The sequence below is a fragment of the Lissotriton helveticus genome, chromosome 12 (genome assembly GCF_964261635.1).
Source record: "Lissotriton helveticus chromosome 12, aLisHel1.1, whole genome shotgun sequence".
Classification (NCBI taxonomy): domain Eukaryota; kingdom Metazoa; phylum Chordata; class Amphibia; order Caudata; family Salamandridae; genus Lissotriton; species Lissotriton helveticus.
In genome coordinates, this window is record NC_136073.1 from 97,713,418 (window position 1) to 97,733,509 (window position 20,092).

General features: G+C 46.2%; 4 non-coding genes across 4 annotated transcripts; all 4 read right to left on the minus strand.

Annotated features, from left to right (window-relative positions):
* Positions 1-14,727: 14,727 nt before the first annotated feature.
* On the minus strand, positions 14,728-14,801 carry TRNAT-AGU (transfer RNA threonine (anticodon AGU)). Its single transcript has one exon. It is a non-coding gene; the product is annotated as a tRNA-Thr (tRNA).
* Positions 14,802-16,240: 1,439 nt separating this feature from the next.
* On the minus strand, positions 16,241-16,313 carry TRNAT-CGU (transfer RNA threonine (anticodon CGU)). The gene has a single exon. It is a non-coding gene; the product is annotated as a tRNA-Thr (tRNA).
* A 435-nt stretch (positions 16,314-16,748) lies between these two features.
* Positions 16,749-16,822, minus strand: TRNAT-AGU (transfer RNA threonine (anticodon AGU)). The gene has a single exon. It is a non-coding gene; the product is annotated as a tRNA-Thr (tRNA).
* A 940-nt stretch (positions 16,823-17,762) lies between these two features.
* TRNAT-AGU (transfer RNA threonine (anticodon AGU)) lies at positions 17,763-17,836 on the minus strand. The gene has a single exon. It is a non-coding gene; the product is annotated as a tRNA-Thr (tRNA).
* Between the last annotated feature and the right edge of the window lie 2,256 nt (positions 17,837-20,092).

Genomic DNA, 20,092 nt, shown 5'->3' on the forward strand with positions numbered 1-20,092 from the left:
CATGGAAAGGTTAGTGGGGCTGTGATGGCTACAGCCCCAATGCAAGATGTCCTTCCTGAAAAGGTTGGTAGGGCTGAGCAAACCTCAGCCTCATCTTCAGCTAACTTCCCTCCTGAAAAGATTAGCAGGGCTGTGATGGTAACAGCCCATACCCAAACAGAGTCACCTCCTGAAAAGGTTGGTGGGGCTGTGATGGCCATAGCCCAAACTCAAACTGATACATGTGTTGTGAAGCCTGAAAAGATGGATCACTCCACACAAACAGAGAGCATTGAGGAGGAAGATAAATCTCCCTCCCACCAGACTTTAGGAAAGGATCAGCCTCCTCAGGGAACTGATCTTACCCCTGATGAAGGAACTGTCCCAGAGGTTATTAGGCCTGGCCTGACAGAGCCTCTGATGACAGTGGACCCTTCTCAGGTGGGACCCAGTCTGGAGCAGGTAACCTGCCCCTCTCTACCTTGCCTTAGTCAGCCCAGGGCTGCAGAGGACAAGAAGGACAGTGAGCCCCAAAGGGCCCCCTGTCAAATAAAGCACCCCCATCAACAGATTAGGGGCACCGAAACTAGTAGCCCTAGTGAGGTGAAAACTTTAAAAACTCCTGACGGAGCCCCCTTAAAAGTAGTTAGGGACCTCCCACAGATGGATTCTGTTGGGCACAGCCAAACCTGGGAACCCAAGGCCCAAAACCTGACCTGTCCCTCCAGTAAGCCAACAAGAGGGACCCAGCCTCCAGCTTTAGGTAGGCAGAGGTTGACCCTGAGAGCACAGTGCAACTCAGTCAAAGAAAGAAAGGCACACATGGTGGAGAGTGATTGGAGGAAGCTGAGTCCTACAGAGGAATCTCACTTCAGTACTCCATCCCAACACCAGCCTTTAACTTTGCAAAGACACATCACAGGTAGAGATTCCCTATGGTGGAGACCCTCAGATACCCTTAGGGTGAGGGATTGCTTAGTGGACCATGAGACAGGGGGTAACCAAGCCAGAGCTGGTACTTCCTTATATGGCCACTTAGGCAATATAGGCTTACCTGATCAAGGATAGCCTTATCTCCTTTCGTTTGGGGGGGGTTATGTAGGAAGGTCGATATCTGACTATGGTTACCCCCAAACTTTTTGCCTGGTGTTTAGCTGATTTTTGACTTTAGTTGGCCTGGGACCCTGCTATTCAGGGCCCCAGGCTAATTGCTCTCTCCTTAAAATGGACTCCATGTACCTTAGGTACATACCCAATTGGAATTGGTTCACCTTATTGGCCCCTGTAACAGTGTACCCAGGTACCCAGGGCATAGGTGCTTCCAAGGCCTACCAGGGGCTGCAGCATGTATTGTGCCACCCCTGGCCTGGCCCCCATATTTGACACAACTGGCTGATCACTCAGCTGGGGTAAATCAGTGTAACCACCCCTTACTTAGGTGTAGTATGCCTATACCTAACCTAAAATGGACACATATGTTCCTATCAGCCACTCCTATGGAAGGCCTCATCAATCCTGGAGGCAGAGTGCTTGGAAATATGTGAGATGGTGCTCTGGCATGAGCTGAGCCTGTCTGCAGCTTTCGGAACCATGTCCTTTAGCTGTTTTATGATACTGCCATACCATATACTCTTAAGTGCATTATAATCCTCGCGGTTAAATGCTATCTTAGGTTTGGCTTTATCAAAACATGTCGAGTAAGGTGTCATACGAATTGGAATACTACCCCCTCGCCAGTTCTGGCGACGGGGGTAGCATTCCACCCTTCTAGAGGGACACGACATGTACCTAGCCTGAACCCCGGTTAAAGTTAAACAGAGCCTCAGCATCACAAGATGGATGCTGCCACCGCAGACACAAGTCTGACCTCCTGCTGCTGGGAGTCCTTCCAGCGAGGGCAGCTTGGACAAAGGGTTTCCTGTCATGGGAGGTGCTAGCACCACCCCAGATAGGATTTTGTGTATTGGGTAGGACAGGGCTGAATAGAATCAGACATGCCTGGGGCACACAAGGTGTCCCTGTGCATAGGCCAGTTCAAACCGGTGCTGGGGCCTTCCTGCCCCAGTCCTGGCGTGAAACTGGACAAAGGAAAGGGGGTGTAACCACTCCCCTTCCTGGTTCCACCCAGAGGAGGGACCTAGTAGGTGATCCGGCCCCCCAGATTCGAATAAGAGTGGGAGCTGTGTCCTGAGACTTCAGATCATCCTGAATCAACTTGAAATACAGAAGAAGACTGGACTTCGACATTCTGCTGCTCAGAAGAGGGAAGAGAATATCCCTTGTGGCCAAGGAGTGACCACCCTGTGAACACAGGCACCAACCAGCAACTCGATGTCTGCTTTGCCGCCGCCTCCCGCCGGAGCCCGAGCCCGGAGCCTGACAAGACCCAGACTCCCAGACTTCTCACCGCCCGATCCACAGTCCCTGTGAAGAAGGGACCCATGGAGGCATCGAGAGACATGGGACCGGACCTCTTGGAAGACCCCCGAAACGCTGACTGCGCTGCATCAGAGGCACCCTCGATGCTATGCTTTGGGGTTTGAGAAGCCCCAACCTCCAGCAGCACTTGCACCGAAGATTAGCCCCCCAGCATCTCCACGATCTGCGTGGGGCCCTTTTGCACCGTGCCACTCGATGCGCCATCCCGGCCACTTGCCACGTGGCTAGCGGCCATCTTGGTGATGAAACCGACAACTTTCACTGCAGGTCTGGTTGCTCCGGACTTGCCCTTGCTCCTGTAAAAGGGAGCACCCGCTCTGACCTTGCTGGTCCGAGTGACAAGCCTTTTTTTGATTCCTGCGTGGCTTGCATTAGCCAAGGCCTGTTTGCTTCTATCCGGTTGCCGACACCGCCAACAGTGCGAAGCCTACGTGGGACAGCTCGTGACTGACTCCTGGATGTCTTCAACCCCTCGTGTCCACGTGGCTGCAGAGAGAAGCTACACCTTGGCGCCTGTTTGCACCCAACATCGCCTGGTTCCACTCTGGTTCCACGGTAGTCACTGGCTAGTGACTTTGAACATTGTCCCCTCTGCTTTCAGGTCTTCACCTCTACAGATCCACCCTTGGATCCACCGGAACTCTTCACATCGAGCCGTCTGCAGCATCTTCAGCTCCAAGCACCATCGACCTGCGTGACGAAACCCGACACTACTTCGACCCTGTGCACCCGCTTCCTGTGGGTGAGGTAACTCAGCTCCGCCGGTGTTCCCACACTGGTACACACCTCTAGGGCATGTGTCTAAAGTTTCAGCTTTCTTGGTCACTCGGAAGGTTCCTTAATAACTAACTGTGTAACTTTTACGCACCATTGACATTGCATTGGTATTGCGTGCACTTTCCGCACTGCACCCGAGTCCCGCGTGCCTTTCCCAACTTCTTCACTGCTAGTCCCGATCAGCTCCAGCGATTCCCCAGGCCCTAGGCCTCTTCACTTTCCTCATAGTGGTTCTTATACCACTATTTTAGTATATGGTTTAGGTGGCCCCTAGGGCTCATCCATATTCGTGCAACTTGTGTGTATTTAAACTGTGTTTTGTTTTAACGCTTGTGCTTCTGTGCTCATAAAGAGTATAGGATATCTTTTGAGAAATAAATCTATATATATTTTCAATATATATCTGTGTGGTGTCCTTTCATTTGGTATTCAAGGGATTGTGTATGGTAAAACAGCTTGCTTCACATGCCTTTACAGAGTTTAGCCTAAGACTGCTTAGTCCATGCTACCCCTAGGATAGCTTGTCTATAAGGTTGACTTTACAACCTGCACCATAAGGGTTGCTTGGCATGGTACAAGGTGATCACTAGAACTAGTGAGCAACATATACCAGGCCAACTTCTCACAACTTGTTTGATGAAAATGATTCCTAAAGCATGAAGAAAACAGTTAAGTGCTGCTGAGATTTCAACTCAGAATCTCCTATTTACGAGACAGGGGCTTCTTTAACCACTAAGACACATCACCAACATCAATATTAAAAAATACATAAATAATGTATTGTTGATGATGAAAATTTGTTTCCTGCTATAAATTTTTCTTTATATGTACTGTAATCTTAAACACAATAAGATACTCAATCACTAAACAAGTATTAATATGTTTTAATAAACAGGTACTCTTATATCTTAATTGATCTGTTATATAACAAAGAGAAACGCAAGGCGCTGCTGAGAGTTGAACTGAGGATCTCCTGTTTACTAGACAGGCACTTTAACCAGCTAAGCCACAGCACCCCCTTGAGTCTTAAATTTGAAAGACTTTTCTTTATGTTGTTCAAGAGAATATTGTTTTTTCACTTTCATATTCTTTTTTAAGTTCACAGACTTCTCTACTCAAACACTTTAGATGAAGACGCTTCACGTATTCAAAAACACCTCTCTAATTTGAAGTTTACCCTATTCATAGAATTTTAAAATATACCTTGCTGAAGAATGGATTAGTTGAACTCAATAATAGAGTGATGATACAGCTCTATCTTGTTCTTTGTCATTTACTTTTCGATATTTCAGTCAATGCATTTCTACAAAAATCTTCACAATACCAAGTATTTTATTTCATTTTATGATAACTTATTCTAAAGTTCATAGAACCAGACGTTTATTCTTAAATTGTATTCAACACTTGTTAGATGAAAAATATTCCTAAAGCATGGAGAAAACAGTTAGATCCTGCTAAGATTGGAACTCAGGATCTCTTGTTTATGAGACAGGCGCTTTAACAACCAATCCACAGCACCAACGTCAATAGCAAAAAATACATAAATAATTTATTGTTGATGATCAAATTTTGTTTCCTGCTATAAATTCTTCTTTATATGTACTGTAATCTTAAAAACAAAAAGATACTCAATCACTAAACAAGTATTAATATGTTTTAATAAACAGGTACTCTTATAAAACCAATTTCAATTCTTGAATACTTTACAATTTTTTTTTCATGAAGGCATTAATATTGCTCAAATCGAGGTAGTAATGTAATCTACGTCTTTCTCATAGATATGTATTTTTTTATTTTGCAATAACAGTATTCAGTCTATAATCTTGAAAATACATGGGTGTTGGACATAGGGAACCCCAAGTCACATAAGGTAGCTTGGCACTAAGTGGGTAGGCCTAACTCAAGGTACATGTGTTAAGTTTGCGTCAAACCCTTTAGTAACAAGACATCCACCACTCAAAAATAAGGACACTACACCAATTTAGGAAAATATGAGCTGTTTTATAAAAATATACTTTGCTCTTTCGTCTAGGATCAACCTTCAATTAATGCAGTGTAAACCTTATGTCAAGCAAGGAAAGTATTACTCCTTCAACAGTTGCCCAATTATTACATTAATCAGTTTCCTTACATATGGCACATTATAATTATCTCCAAAGAGCAATGTTAGACTTCTCCAAACTTTACTGGACTTGACTTCTCTGAAGTGCTTATACTTTTTCCCCTTCTGCACCTTTAGCCACCAAGAAGGTACACAACCAGTGAGAGATGTCAGTGATACAAGAGATTTACATATGCACTAGCAACCTCTAAGAGGATCTTATAATTTTTCTTAGACAGTAGGTACTTTCAGCACTACTTCGACATTTGATCCAATCCCCAAATCCTGGTTCAGTGGCTGCTTTTCCTTGGACCTGTAATCAATGAGGTTTGCATCACCAAGCTACTACCCACCTTCTAGGACACAGTAAAGGGGGAATAACGAACAGTGTATCTAGACTATTTTTACATGCACTAGTACTAATTTTTCCCTACACGGAAAGACCTTTTAAGAACCCCACTCCTCTGTCTCTCGAGGTGGTTAATCCCTAGGGGTTCAGTCTTCCCCCTTTTCCCACACTCTCCTTACTGTACTGTGGAGACTGCACTGCCCACGTCTCCGAGTGTCTGGGTTGTCAGGCGGCTCTACAGAAGTCCCGGCCGGCAGCTGCTGAATCTGTTTCCTCCGCCCAGCCAGCCACCTGATCTCAGTGCTGGCGCGGGAGGACCGGGGAATGACTCTCCTTCAATCGGGAACTGCTGTTGGGTCCTCTGCTTTCGGCCGCACGATTCCGGGACTGGCGCTGACAAGGCTGATCAACACTGACGAGCGCCGCTTCCGCTTCTCTCCTCCGGCCGGCTCCGCCTCACAGAGCCAGACGGCTCAACTGGGCATGCGCGGAGGTGAAGTGTCTCCCCGCTGGAGCCCGCGCTCTTCTGCCGGCGCTTCCCCCTTTCACTCCGCCCACTCCGGAACCAACGGAGGCATCACCAGGGCCGCTCCACACAGTGAAACAATCCTCTCACTACGCCTCTCCCCTCACCTCAGGTCAGGCGGCCACACCTCCGAACCTGCGCTGTTCACCTCACGCTGGCTTGAGAGCAGACCAGTTCGTTTCCACACCTCTCTTGCTCCCTCAGCGACCACTGCTCTCCTCAGCCAGCAATCTGCCACGGCAGGTAAGAGGTGGGATTCCGTGGGGTTATATCGCCAGGGGAAATCAAGGGCATCTACAAGCAGAATTCCTTTAAGGAGCTAATCGAGGGGGGCCATAAAGAATCACCCTGAGTCTTAATCTTCTCTTCTTATTGGCAACGCTCTGCCCGAGCCTTTCTAAGGATTTTCCAGCTAGGCAGAGGACTGCGCTCCGCAGCGCCGCAGTCTCCTTCACCCACTCACACCCCTTTCCTCAAGGCTAGGGGTTGGTCAGGTGCCCAGGGTCTCCAGTAATCCTACGCAGCGGGGACAGGTCAAGTAACCCAAGGGAGGAAGGGTGATGGATCAATAAGGCAGCGACCTTAGACTGGGAGGTCAACCCTTTGACTATCCTACCCCCACCTTCTGCTACAGCCTGTCCTCCAGCTGACTCTCTCTGATAAGACAAAATGGCTGACCAGCATTCCGCCTTATATAGGCTGACCCTCAGAGGTCCGGAAGGGACCAGAAGGTTCTGGAATGCCCTACTCTACCCTATGGGACAGGTCCCAGGTATGTCAGTTATGACAGTTGGTAGCCACCATTTTGTGACTCCAAGGGAATTCCTATCAGGGAAGGCCTCTAGGCCTGAGGTGAAAAACTATGAGGGCGAAAGAGCACCTATCCCCTAGACCAACACCTTGAAAAATCTAGTGGACACAAAAATAAATAAAGGCATGAGGGGCAAAAAGGGGACAAAATAAATAATCAATTGGAGGGACTACGCAAAAGGTCAGACAGGTCTAACACGCGTCCCCCCCAGCTGAAAGTGGGGAGAGCTACCAAACCCCTTGGGAGTCCTCATCACTAAGGCGGAAATACCTGGAGAGACCGTCTGCATTGGCGTGGTCCACTCTAGGCCGATGTTCCACCCGGAAGTCCATTCCCTGTAGGGAGATGGACCATCTCAGCAACTTGGGATTCTCCCCCTTCATCTGCATTAGCCAACAAAGGGGTCGGTGGTCAGTCTGAACCAGGAAGTGCGAGCCAAACAGGTATGGCCGCAGCTTCTACAGAGCCCACACCACCGCAAAGGCTTCCCTCTCAATGGCACTCCACTTCTGTTCCCGGGGAAGCAGTCTCCTGGAGAGGAAGACTACAGGCTGATCCAGGCCCTCTTCATTCAGTTGCGATAACACTGCCCCAATGCCATGTTCTGATGCATCTGTCTGGACAATGAACTCCTTGGAGAAGTCTGGGGCCCTCAGGACCGGTGCTGCACACATTGCCTGCTTCAGATTTTTCAAACGCTTGCTGACAAGCTTTCGTCCAAACTACCCGTCGAGGTTGTTTCTTTGAGGTGAGCTCTGTGAGGGGCGCTACAATAGTGCCATACCCCTTCACAAAGCGATGGTAGTAGCCTGTGAGGCCCAGGAAAGCTCGGACCTCAGTCTGTGTCTTGGGGGGTTCCCAGGCCATGATTGCCTCAATCTTTGCCTGCAGGGGCTGCACTGTCCCCCTACCCACCAAGTGTCCAAGGTACACAACCGACCCCTGCCCAATCTGGCATTTGCTGGCCTTGATTGTCAATCCAGCTTGTTTCAGGGTCTGGAGAACTGCTTGCAAATGTTGCAAATGGTCCTCCCAACTGCTACTGAAGACAGCAATGTCATCCAGGTAAGCAGCGGAGAAACCCTCCATTCCGGAGAGGACCTGATTCACCAGCCGCTGAAATGTGGCAGGGGCATTTTTGAGCCCAAAGGGCATCACACAAAATTGGAAGTGTCCCTCAGGCGTGGAGAAGGCTGACCTTTCCTTTGCTCCATCTGTCAAGGAGATCTGCCAGTACCCTGAAGTGAGGTCAAAGGTACTTAGGTATTGGGCAGCTCCTAGCTGGTCAATTAATTCATCCGCCCTAGGGATCGGATGAGCATCAGTCTTTGTAACTGAGTTCAGTCCCCGGTAATCCACACAGAACCTCAGTTCTGGTGTGGTGCCCGGTGGAGCGGCTTTTGGCACTAGCACCACCGGACTGGACCAAGGGCTGTTGGAAGGTTCTATAACTCCTAGCTCAAGCATCTTGGCAACCTCTCCATGGATGCTAGCCTTCACCTTGTCGGACAGCCGGTAGGTCTTGGACTTCACTGGTGGGCTGTACCCTGTGTCCACATCATGGGTACACAGGTGAGTCCTTCCTGGGACAAGGGAGAACAACGTAGAGTACTGCCCTAGTATCTGGCGGCAGTCCTCCCGCTGTTCAGGAGTTAGAGTGGGAGAGAGAATCACTCCCTCCACTGACCCATCCTTTTCCTGAGACGAGAACAAGTCCAGGAGAGGTTCGCTTTCCGCTTCCTCTCCCCCATCAGTCACCATCATTAAGATGACCTCGGGCCTCTCATGGTGGGGTTTGAGCCGGTTGGCATGCAGCACCCGTAGGGGCTGTCGAGGGGTCTTAAGGTCCACCAGGTATGTGGCCTTACCCTTCTTTTCCAACACTTCAAATGGGCCTGTCCAGCGATCCTGGAGGGCACTAAGCTCTCCAGGCTCCATCACCCACACCTTCTGGCCAGGCTCCAATTCCACCTGGTGAGCATTGTGGTCATACCACTCTTTCATGACTGCCTGGCTGGCCTCCAAGTTGTCAGAAGCTTGCTTCCACAACTTCGCCATTTGGCTCCGGAAGGCCAGCATGTAGCTCACCACATCCTGGGGGGGTTTCCTGGGAGACTTTTCCCAACCATCCTTCACCAGGCTGAGAGGACCGCGTACAGGGTGCCCATACAGAAGTTCAAAGGGGCTGAAGCCCACTCCCTTCTGTGGCACTTCCCTGTAGGAGAATAGCAAACAGGGTAGGAGGACGTCCCATTTCCTCCGCAGGCTTTCAGGCAGACTTCTGATCATGCCCTTCAAGGTTTTGTTGAACCTCTCAACCAGTCCATTCGACTGGGGGTGATAGGGGGTGGTGAACCGGTAGGTCACTCCACACTCCTTCCACATTGCCCGCATGTAAGCTGACATAAAGTTGGTCCCCCTGTCAGACACAACTTCTTTGGGGAAACCCACTCGGGTAAAGATCCCCATTAGGGCCCTAGCCACCACAGGTGCAGTGACAGTCCTCAGAGGAATTGCCTCTGGGTACCGAGTGGCATGATCCACCAGAACCAGGATGAACCTGTGACCAGCTGTTGTTGGTGGATCCAATGGCCCTACAATGTCGATGCCCACTCTTTCAAAGGGGGTGCTAACGACAGGAAGTGGTTCCAGGGGAGCTTTCAGCTTCACCCCTGTTTTCCCACTGGCTTGGCAGGTTACACACGTCCTACAGTAGGTGTTAGACGCCACTTTCATCTGCGGCCAGTAAAAGTGAGGGACAAGCCAAGCAAAGGTCTTGTCCTGACCTAAGTGTCCTGCCAAGGGAATTTCATGAGCCAATTCCAGCAGAAAGGCTCGGTACCGTTGCGGGACTACCAAGGCCCTTGATGAACCAGGCAAGGGTACCTTGGATTCACTGTAGGGGAGTCCATCCTCCCAGTAAATATGGTAGTGCCCCGCAACGTCCCCTGCTGCCTGGGCTTCAGCCTGTCGCCTCAGTCCCTCAAGGGTAGGGCACTCCTTCTGGCCCTTACAGAACTCTTCTCTGGTAGGCCCTCCTTCCACATGCCACTCAGCAGGGATGGGCAGGTCCTCCAGAGAAACTACTTCCCCCCCACGGACTCCTGGTCCACCACCGCGGGTGGCCGATCTGTCACATGGGGTGTGGAGGCCAAAGCAGGCTTCTCCTGTCTTCGGGTCTGTCCCTTTTTGGCAGCGGGTTGGGCCATTGTTCCAGGCTCCAACCCAGGCGAACTCCCTCTCCGGGCAGTCGCAGACCTTGTGCTTACACAGGCCCAGTCAGGTGTACCTAGCATCGCTGAATGCGTCCGGTATTCCACCTCTCTCCAAGCATTGTGCTCCATGTCATTCCCCAACAGACAATCAACTGGCACGGCAGGGCTTACGGCAACTCGAAGTGAACCTGCAACCCCTTCCCACTCAAAGGGAACCTCGGCCACAGGGTAGTGGCCCATTCTGCCGTCAGGCATCGCGGCGGGGTGGAGTACATTGGGAATCACCTGCTCTGGAGACACCAGATGACTTCTCACCATAGTCATACTGGCTCCTGTATCTCTCAGAGCCTCCCCTCTCCGGCCATTGATGGTGATCCACTGCCCATACCTGGTAGTATTTGGGGGCACCTGGATCTTAGGAACCATCTCCCGTCCTCCCAGGGACACTAAGGTGACATCCGCCCACTCACCCCCCTTATCTAAGGGCAACTCCTCCCCGAGCGCTACACTAGCTACTCCCGGGGCTTTTCCTCCGGTGGGAGGGGGTGGTCTCTTTGGGCATCTGACATCTCCCTTATAATGTCCAACACCACCACACTCGAAGCAGTGGACAACCCTTGGCTGCTGGCTTTGGCCAGGATGAGGGTTTCTGGGCGGGTTAGCCTTAGGGGTGAACCCTGTTCCCTTTCCCTGGAAACTGTTTCGGGGACCTTTAGAGAACTCCCGCTTTTTATCTCCCCCCTCCTTCTTCTGAGGGGCGCCCTGTCTGGCCTTTTGGGAATCCCCTCCAGTCCCCTTTGAGGACACCCGAGTACTTGCCCAGATGTCCGCCTCTGCAAGCTTCCGGGGGTTGGTCAGCTTGCTGTCCACCAGGTGCTGGCGCAGCTCGGGAAAACATTTCTCGAGTAGATGCTCTTTAAGAAAAAGATCATACAACACATCATAATCCCTCACCTCACTGCCCTGTACCCAGCCCTCCAATGCCTTCCTCGCATAATCCAGGAAATCCACCCAGTTCTGCGTGCTTAACTTGTGGCTCCCCCTGAACTTCTGGCGATACTTTTCTGGGGTTAATCCAAACTTCCTGATCAATGCTAGCTTCATGGTGGGGTAGTTGGTCTGCTCCTCCGGTTCTAAGGCTAGCAAAGTGTCCCGACCGGTAGGAGGCATGTACTTGTACAACCCACCCCCCCCCAGTGCTTCTCCTGGATCCCATGGGCTCTTAAGGAGACCTCATAGGCTGCCAGCCACTTGGCTATGTCATCCCCCTGACTATAGCTGGCAATTATAACCTTAGGCAGGTAGGGTCTGGACTCCCTGGTTGGTTCTCTGGTTTCGCTGCCACCATTTGGAGTTGGAAAGGGTCCCCGTTGCAGGGCCTGGAGTTCTAACTCTTTTAGTTTGAATTCATGAGCCATTCTCCGCTCTTCCTTCTCCTGTTCTAACCTCCTCCCCTCCCTCTTTTCTTCCAACTCCATTTTTGCTATTTCCCACCTTAACAGTCTATCCTCTCTCCTGTCAGCTAACTCGGTTTCTGACAACCCTCTCGATGACACACTGCTGCCCTCCCGTGAGGTTGCCTTGAGGCTGATTGACATCTCACCCACCCCCGGGGGACATTCCGCAGTCCTATCAATGACAGTACCTCTGTCCGATTCCTCCTCTTCCACCGTTCCCTCCTCATTGTGCGCTTCCACCCAAGCCCTCAAACTGGTCTGGAGTTCCCCCTTCTTGGCACCACGCTTAAAGAACACTCCCAATTGTTGACAGAAATCTTTTAGCTGGGCCAATGAATAAGTGTCTAGTTTTTCCAGTGCAAATTCCATTATGCAACAGGCAACACAAGGTTAAGCACACAAAAAGAATAGAGTTGCAAGGGCAACCTGAAGCTGCCTCCACCCCACCACCAGGAATAAATTTGGAAAAAGCAAAAATAAGAATTAGGAGGGCCGCTAGGAGAAAACTCCAGGTGTAGGTTAGTGGATTATGTTTTGTTACTTCAGAGTAGACGCAAACACAGTTTTGATCCCACCGCTGGACACCAATTATGTTGGACCTAGGGAACCCCAAGTCACATAAGGTAGCTTGGCACTAAGTGGGTAGGCCTAACTCAAGGTACATGTGTTAAGTTTGCGTCAAACCCTTTAGTAACAAGACATCCACCACTCAAAAATAAGGACACTTATTACTAAGGGGAGAGGTGTGGCGCCGCGGCCAGGGCGACTGACGCTGGAATCTGGGGACCACGGTTCGATCCCCGGCTCCGGCGGCAGGTTAGCCCAGCACCATGTGACTCTGGGCAATAGCTCGCTTAATCTTCCCGACGGCCCCCAGCGCCTAGAGACCCTTACGGGTGATTGTGCGCTATTACAAATGTGGACTTTACTTTACACTACACCAATTTAGGAAAATATGAGCTGTTTTATAAAAATATACTTTGCTCTTTCGTCTAGGATCAACCTTCAATTAATGCAGTGTAACACCATATGTCAAGCAAGGAAAGTATTACTCCTTCAAAAGTTGCCCAATTATTACATTAATCAGTTTCCTTACATACGGCACATTATATTTATCTCCAAAGAGCAATGTTAGACTTCTCCAAACTTTACTGGACTTGACTTCTCTGAAGTGCTTATACTTTTTCCCGTTCTGCACCTTTAGCCACCAAGAAGGTACACAACCAGTGAGAGATGTCAGTGATACAAGAGATTTACATATGCACTAGCAACCTCTAAGAGGATCTTATAATTTTTCTTAGACAGTAGGTACTTTCAGCACTACTTCGACATTTCATCCAATCCCCAAATCCTGGTTCAGTGGCTGCTTTTCCTTGGACCTGTAATCAATGAGGTTTGCATCACCAAGCTACTCCCCACCTTCTAGGACACAGTAAAGGGGGAATAACAAACAGTGTATCTAGACTATTTTTACATGCACTAGTACTAATTTTTCCCTACACGGAAAGACCTTTTAAGAACCCCACTCCTCTGTCTCTCGAGGTGGTTAATCCCTAGGGGTTCAGTCTTCCCCCTTTTCCCACACTCTCCTTACTGTACTGTGGAGACTGCACTGCCCACGTCTCCGAGTGTATGGGTTGTCAGGCGGCTCTACAGAAGTCCCGGCCGGCAGCTGCTGAATCTGTTTCCTCCCGCCCAGCCAGCCACCTGATCTCAGTGCTGGCGCGGGGAGGACCGGGGAATGACTCTCCTTCAATCGGGAACTGCTGTTGGGTCCTCCGCTTTCGGCCACACGATTCCGGGGCTGGCACTGACAAGGCTGATCAACACTGACGAGCGCCGCTTCCGCTTCTCTCCTCCGGCCGGCTCCGCCTCACAGAGCCAGACGGCTCAACTGGGCATGCGCGGAGGTGAAGTGTCTCCCCGCTGGAGCCCGCGCTCTTCTGCCGGCGCTTCCCCCTTTCACTCCGCCCACTCCGGAACCAACTGAGGCATCACCAGGGCAGCTCCACACAGTGAAACAATCCTCTCACTACGCCTCTCCCCTCACCTCAGGTCCGGCGGCCACACCTCCGAACCTGCGCTGTTCACCTCACGCTGGTGCGAGAGCAGACCAGTTCGTTTCCACACCTCTCTTGCTCCCTCCGCGACCGCTGCTCTCCTCAGCCAGCAATCTGCCACGGCAGGTAAGAGGTGGGATTCCGTGGGGTAATATCGCCAGGGGAAATCAAGGGCATCTACAAGCAGAATTCCTTTAAGGAGCTAATCGAGGGGGGCCATAAAGAATCACCCTCAGTCTTAATCTTCTCTTCTTATTGGCAACGCTCTGCCCGAGCCTTTCTAAGGATTTTCCAGCTAGGCAGAGGACTGCGCTCCGCAGCGCCGCAGTCTCCTTCACCCACTCACACCCCTTTCTTCAAGGCTAGGGGTTGGTCAGGCGCCCAGGGTCTCCAGTAATCCTACGCAGCGGGGACAGGTCAAGTAACCCAAGGGAGGAAGGGTGGTGGATCAATAAGGCAGCGTCCTTAGACTGGGAGGTCAACCCTTTGACTATCCTACCCCCACCTTCTGCTACAGCCTGTCCTCCAGCTGACTCTCTCTGGTAAGACAAAATGGCTGACCAGCATTCCGCCTTATATAGGCTGACCCTCAGAGGTCCGGAAGGGACCAGAAGGTTCTGGAATGCCCTACTCTACCCTATGGGACAGGTCCCAGGTATGTCAGTTATGACAGTTGGTAGCCACCATTTTGTGACTCCAAGGGAATTCCTGTCAGGGAAGGCCTCTAGGCCTGAGGTGAAAAACTATGAGGGCAAAAGAGCACCTATCCCCTAGACCAACACCTTGAAAAATCTAGTGGACACAAAAATAAATAAAGGCATGAGGGGCAAAAAGGGGACAAAATAAATAATCAATTGGAGGGACTACGCAAAAGGTCAGACAGGTCTAACAATGGGTTTTTATGAGGTTTAAGATGATCTGTTCAACAGTAAGATGAATCAGACTTTTATATTTTAATTGTATCAGAATAGGACCTAATGAAATTGATTTGTTATATAACAAAGAGAAAAGCAAGGTGCTGCTGAGAGTTGAACTCAGGATCTCCTGTATACTAGACAGGCGCTTTAACCAGCTAAGCCACAGCACCCCCTTGAGTCTTAAATTTGAAAGACTTTTCTTTATGTTGTTCAAGAGAATATTGTTTTTCACTTTCATATTCTTTTTTAAGTTCATAGACTTCTCTACTCAAAGACTTTAGATGAAGACGCTTCACTTATTTAAAAACACCTCTATAATTTGAAGTTTACCCTATTCATAGAATTTTAAAATATACCTTGCTGAAGAATGGATTAGTTGAACTCAACAATAGAGTGATCATACGGCTCTATCTTGTTCTTTGTCATTTACTTTTTGATATTTCAGTCAATGCATTCCTACAAAAATCTTCTCAATACCAAGTATTTTATTTAATTTTAAGATAACTTATTCTAAAGTTCATAGAACCAGACGTTTATTCTTAAATTGTATTCAACAGTTGTTTGATCAAAATTATTCCTAAAGCATGGAGAAAACAGTTAGATGCGCTGAGATTTAAACTCAGGATTTCCTTGTTACGAGACAGGTGCTTTAACCACTAAGCCACAGCCCCAATGGCAATAGCAAAAAATACATAAATAATTTATTGTTGATGATGAAAATTTGTTTCCTGCTATAAATTCTTCTTTATATGTACTGTAATCTTAAACACAAAAAGATACTCAATTACTAAACAAGTATTAATATGTTTTAATAAACAGGTACTCTTATAAAACCCAATTTCATTTCTTGAATACATTACATTTTTTTTTCATGAAGGCATTATTGTAGCTCAAATCGAGGTAGTAATGTCATCTACGTCTTTCTCATTGATATGTCTTTTTTTATTTTGCAATAACAGTATTTACTCTATAATGTTGAAAATACTTGGGTTTTTATGAGTTTTAAGATGATCTGTTCAACAGTAAGATGAATCAGACTTTTATATTTCAATTGTATCAGAATATGACCTAATGAAATTGATTTGTTATATAACAAAGAGAAAAGCAAAGCGCTGCTGAGAGTTGAACTCAGGATCTCCTGTTTACTAGACAGGCGATTTAACCAGCTAAGCCACAGCAGCCCCTTGAGTCTTAACTTTGAAAAACTTTTCTTTATGGTGTTCAAGAGAATATTGTTTTTTCACTTTCATATTCTTTACTGAGTTCACAGACTTCTCTACTCAAACACTTTAGATGAAGACGCTTCACTTATTCAAAAACACCTCTCTAATTTGAAGTTTACCCTATTCATAGCATTTTAAAATATACCTTGCTGAAGAATGGATTAGTTGTATTCAACAATAGTGATCATTCGGCTCTGTCTTGTTCTTTGTTATTTACTTTTCGCTATTTCAGTCAATGCATTCCTACAAAAATCTTCACAATACCAAGTATTTTTTTTAATTTTAAGATAACTTATTCTAAAGTTCATACAACCAGACGTTTATTCTTAAATTGTATTCAACACTTGTTAGATGAAAAATATTCCTAAAGCATGGAGAAAACAGTTAGGTGCTGCTGAGATTTGAACTCAGGATTTCCTGTTTACGAGACAGGCGCTTTAACCACTAAGCCACAACTCCAACTTGAATAACAAAAAATACATGAATAATTTGTTGTTGATGATGAAATTTTGTTTACTGCTATAAATTCTTCTTTATATATACTGTACTCTTAAACACAAAAAGATCCTCAATCACTAAACAAGTATTAATATGTTTTAATAAACAGGTACTCTTATAAAACCAATTTCAATTCTTGAATACTTTACAAATTTTTTTCATGAAGGCATTAATATTTCTCAAATCGAGGTAGTAATGTAATCTACGTCTTTCTCATAGATATGTATTTTTTTATTTTGCAATAACAGTATTCACTCTATAATCTTGAAAATACGTGATTTTTTATGAGGTTTAAGATGATCTGTTCAACAGTAAGATGAATCAGACTTTTATATTTTAATTGTATCAGAATAGGACCTAATGAAATTGATTTGTTATATAACAAAGAGAAAAGCAAGGTGCTGCAAAGAGTTGAACTCAGGATCTCCTGTTTACTAGACAGGCGCTTTAACCAGCTAAGCCACAGCACCCCCTTGAGTCTTAAATTTGAAAGACTTTTCTTTATGTTGTTCAAGAGAATATTGTTTTTCACTTTCATATTCTTTTTTAAGTTCATAGACTTCTCTACTCAAAGACTTTAGATGAAGACTCTTCACTTATTCAAAAACACCTCTCTAATTTGAAGTTTACCCTATTCATTGAATTTTAAAAGATACCTTACTGAAGAATGGATTAGTTGTATTCAACAATAGAGTGATCATTCGGCTCTATCTTGTTCTTTGTCATTTACTTTTCGTTATTTCAGTCAATGCATTCCTACAAAAATCTTCACAATACCAAGTATTTTATTTAATTTTAAGATAACTTATTCTAAAGTTCATAGAACCAGACGTTTATTCTTAAATTATATTCAACACTTGTTTGATGAAAATTATTCCTAAAGCATGAAGAAAACAGTTAAGTGCTGCTGAGATTTCAACTCAGAATCTCCTGTTTACGAGACAGGGGCTTCTTTAACCACTAAGACACATCACCAACATCAATATTAAAAAATACATATATAATTTATTGTTGATGATGATCATTTGTTTCCTGCTATAAATTCTTCTTTATATGTACTGTAATCTTAAACACAATAAGATACTCAATCACTAAACAAGTATTAATATGTTTTAATAAACAGGTACTCTTATAAAACCCAATTTCATTTCTAGAATACTTTACAATTTTTTTTTCATGACGGCATTAATATTACTCAAATCTAGGTAGTAATGTCATCTACGTCTTTCTCATAGATATGTCTATTTTTTATTTTGCAATAACAGTATTCACTCTATAATCTTGAAAATACTTGGGTTTTTAGGTTTAAGATGATCTGTCCAACAGTAAGATGAATCAGACTTTTATATTTTAATTGTATCAGAGTAGGACCTAATGAAATTGATTTGTTATATAACAAAGAGAAAAACAAGGCGCTGCTAAGAGTTGAACTCAGGATCTCCTGTTTACTAGACAGGCGCTTTAACCAGCTAAGCCACAGCACCCCCTTGAGCCTTAAATTTGAAAGACTTTTCTTTATGTTGTTCAAGAGAATATTGTTTTTCACTTTCATATTCTTTTTTAAGTTCATAGACTTCTCTACTCAAAGACTTTAGATGAAGACGCTTCACTTATTCAAAAACACCTCTCTAATTTGAAGTTTACCCTATTCATTGAATTTTAAAAGATACCTTACTGAAGAATGGATTAGTTGTATTCAACAATAGAGTGATCATTTGGCCCTATCTTGTTCTTTGTCATTTTCTTTTCGCTATTTCAGTCAATGCATTCCTACAAAAATCTTGTGGCTTCCTTAATTTATTCCAGGCAATCCTAGCCCCTTTATTTGACAAAATTTTGCTTGATATGTCCCTTTGCAAGGATTGTAAGGCCTTAGAGTTGAAAGTCAGCAGGATTACATTAAAGATGAGCGTAAAATTTGGGAGGATCGACATCTTCACCATATTGGAGCGTCCTATAATTGAGAGTGGTAGGCCCCCCAATGCCTCATTTTATCATGGTTAGCTCAATTACTCTCCCCATAATTGTGGAAATCGACTTACCAACATCATCCCGGTAGCCCTGGATCTTAGGAGAGTGCCAAAACATATGAATGTTGTCTGCATTTAAGGCAAAGCACTTAGGGCAGTATTTGGTTCCTTGGCCTCTCAACTTTGAAAGCCTTTTAGGGGTCCAATACGCTCTGTGTACTGTAAAAAGATGATTTCTTCTTAAATGAGCAGCTTTGACAACAGACCATAGAGTGCACATCAATACTTGCCATGAGTGTGATGTCAGTCCCAGGCAGGTCACTCCTCCGGGACTCATCCAGAGACAATGAAGGCGAGTCTTCCTTTACTAAATCCAGTACCACTTGGCCATCTCCATCCTCTGGAAAAGAGGCCTCATTAACTTGTTTTCTCTTTCTTCATTGCCTTCCCCGTCTTTGCCAAGTCTGTGCCCCCAGCTCAGTAGTTGACAATATTTGAATCGGAAGATTCTATGGATCGTTGTATTGTCCAGAATTCCCATACAACTAACTTGTTGTTCAATAGTGACTGACCCCAATTATGTATTCCTGATTCCTGCAGGGGCATTGTCAGCTTGTCCTGTAGACAGTTAGGGGTCCCGGGAGGACTCCAGATCGGGCGGCAGAACTATAGTAAGGAATCTTTAAAATGTTCCGAATCTGAAACTAGAGCACGCATGTCACTCTCAAGATCTTTAATTTAATTTTCTTTAAAAAATTTGGGTAGCCACCTTTAAAAAGGAATCTGTCAACATCGAGTGGCTAGATGGAAAGAGGAAAAGAAGACTGCTTTGCAGAAAAAAAGATCTAAGGCTAGATGTTTGACCCGTTTTTTCATGAGCAAATGGGTTTGCGAACCCATTTGGGCATGCAAAAACATCATGAGCCATGTCCACAGCCTATTTAACAACTGCTAGACTCTTACCCGGCTCAAAATAATTTGTCCACATTTCAGCACATTTGAAGGCCTTGAACTGCCTTCCTCTTGAAGCCAGAATCCAGCTCAAGCAGGCCTGCCTCACACACAAAGCCCTGTACACGAACTACCCGGCATACCTCGCCCAGAAAATTGGGGTATTTGCGAAATTCTGAAACTCCTGGTGCTTCAGAGACCTTGTCCTCCAGCCACCCGCAAGGAAAAAACATATAACCAAACATTCACTGGGGCTGCACCAAGAATCTGGAACTCACTACTATCCTCCATCAGAAGGATACCTTCTCTGTCAATCTTCAAAAAGAAGCTAAAACCCTCCTAATGAGCAAATTCCTCCAATAACTCTCTTTTGGTGCCATACCGCCTTTTATCATGGCTTTTGCTTCTGTGAATAATCTCCTGTACTGCTCGACTGCCTCTGTGTACCAATTCTCACTCTTTCACATTTTTTACCGGTTCTCTCTGCCTTCTGTTATCATTTGTCCCCATGTAAACAAATGCTGGTTTTCTCTTTTTATCTCTGACATGTCACTCCCTTCCAAATAGCGAGTCTCAAAGCCATGTACTAAAGTTTTGCGACCTTAGTCGCAAAACACTCCTAATTACCACCAACTTCAAGTAATGCTAATCCATTCGCAAATGGGAAGGGGTCCCCAAAGTACCTCTTCCCCATTTTAAATCCATGCAAACATTGTTTTTAAGGGAAGGTAGTGGACCCTGGGCCCACTGCCTGCCTTAAACAAAATTAAAAAAAAAACTGCATCCTGCTTTCCTTTAAGGAAAACGAGCTGCATTTGA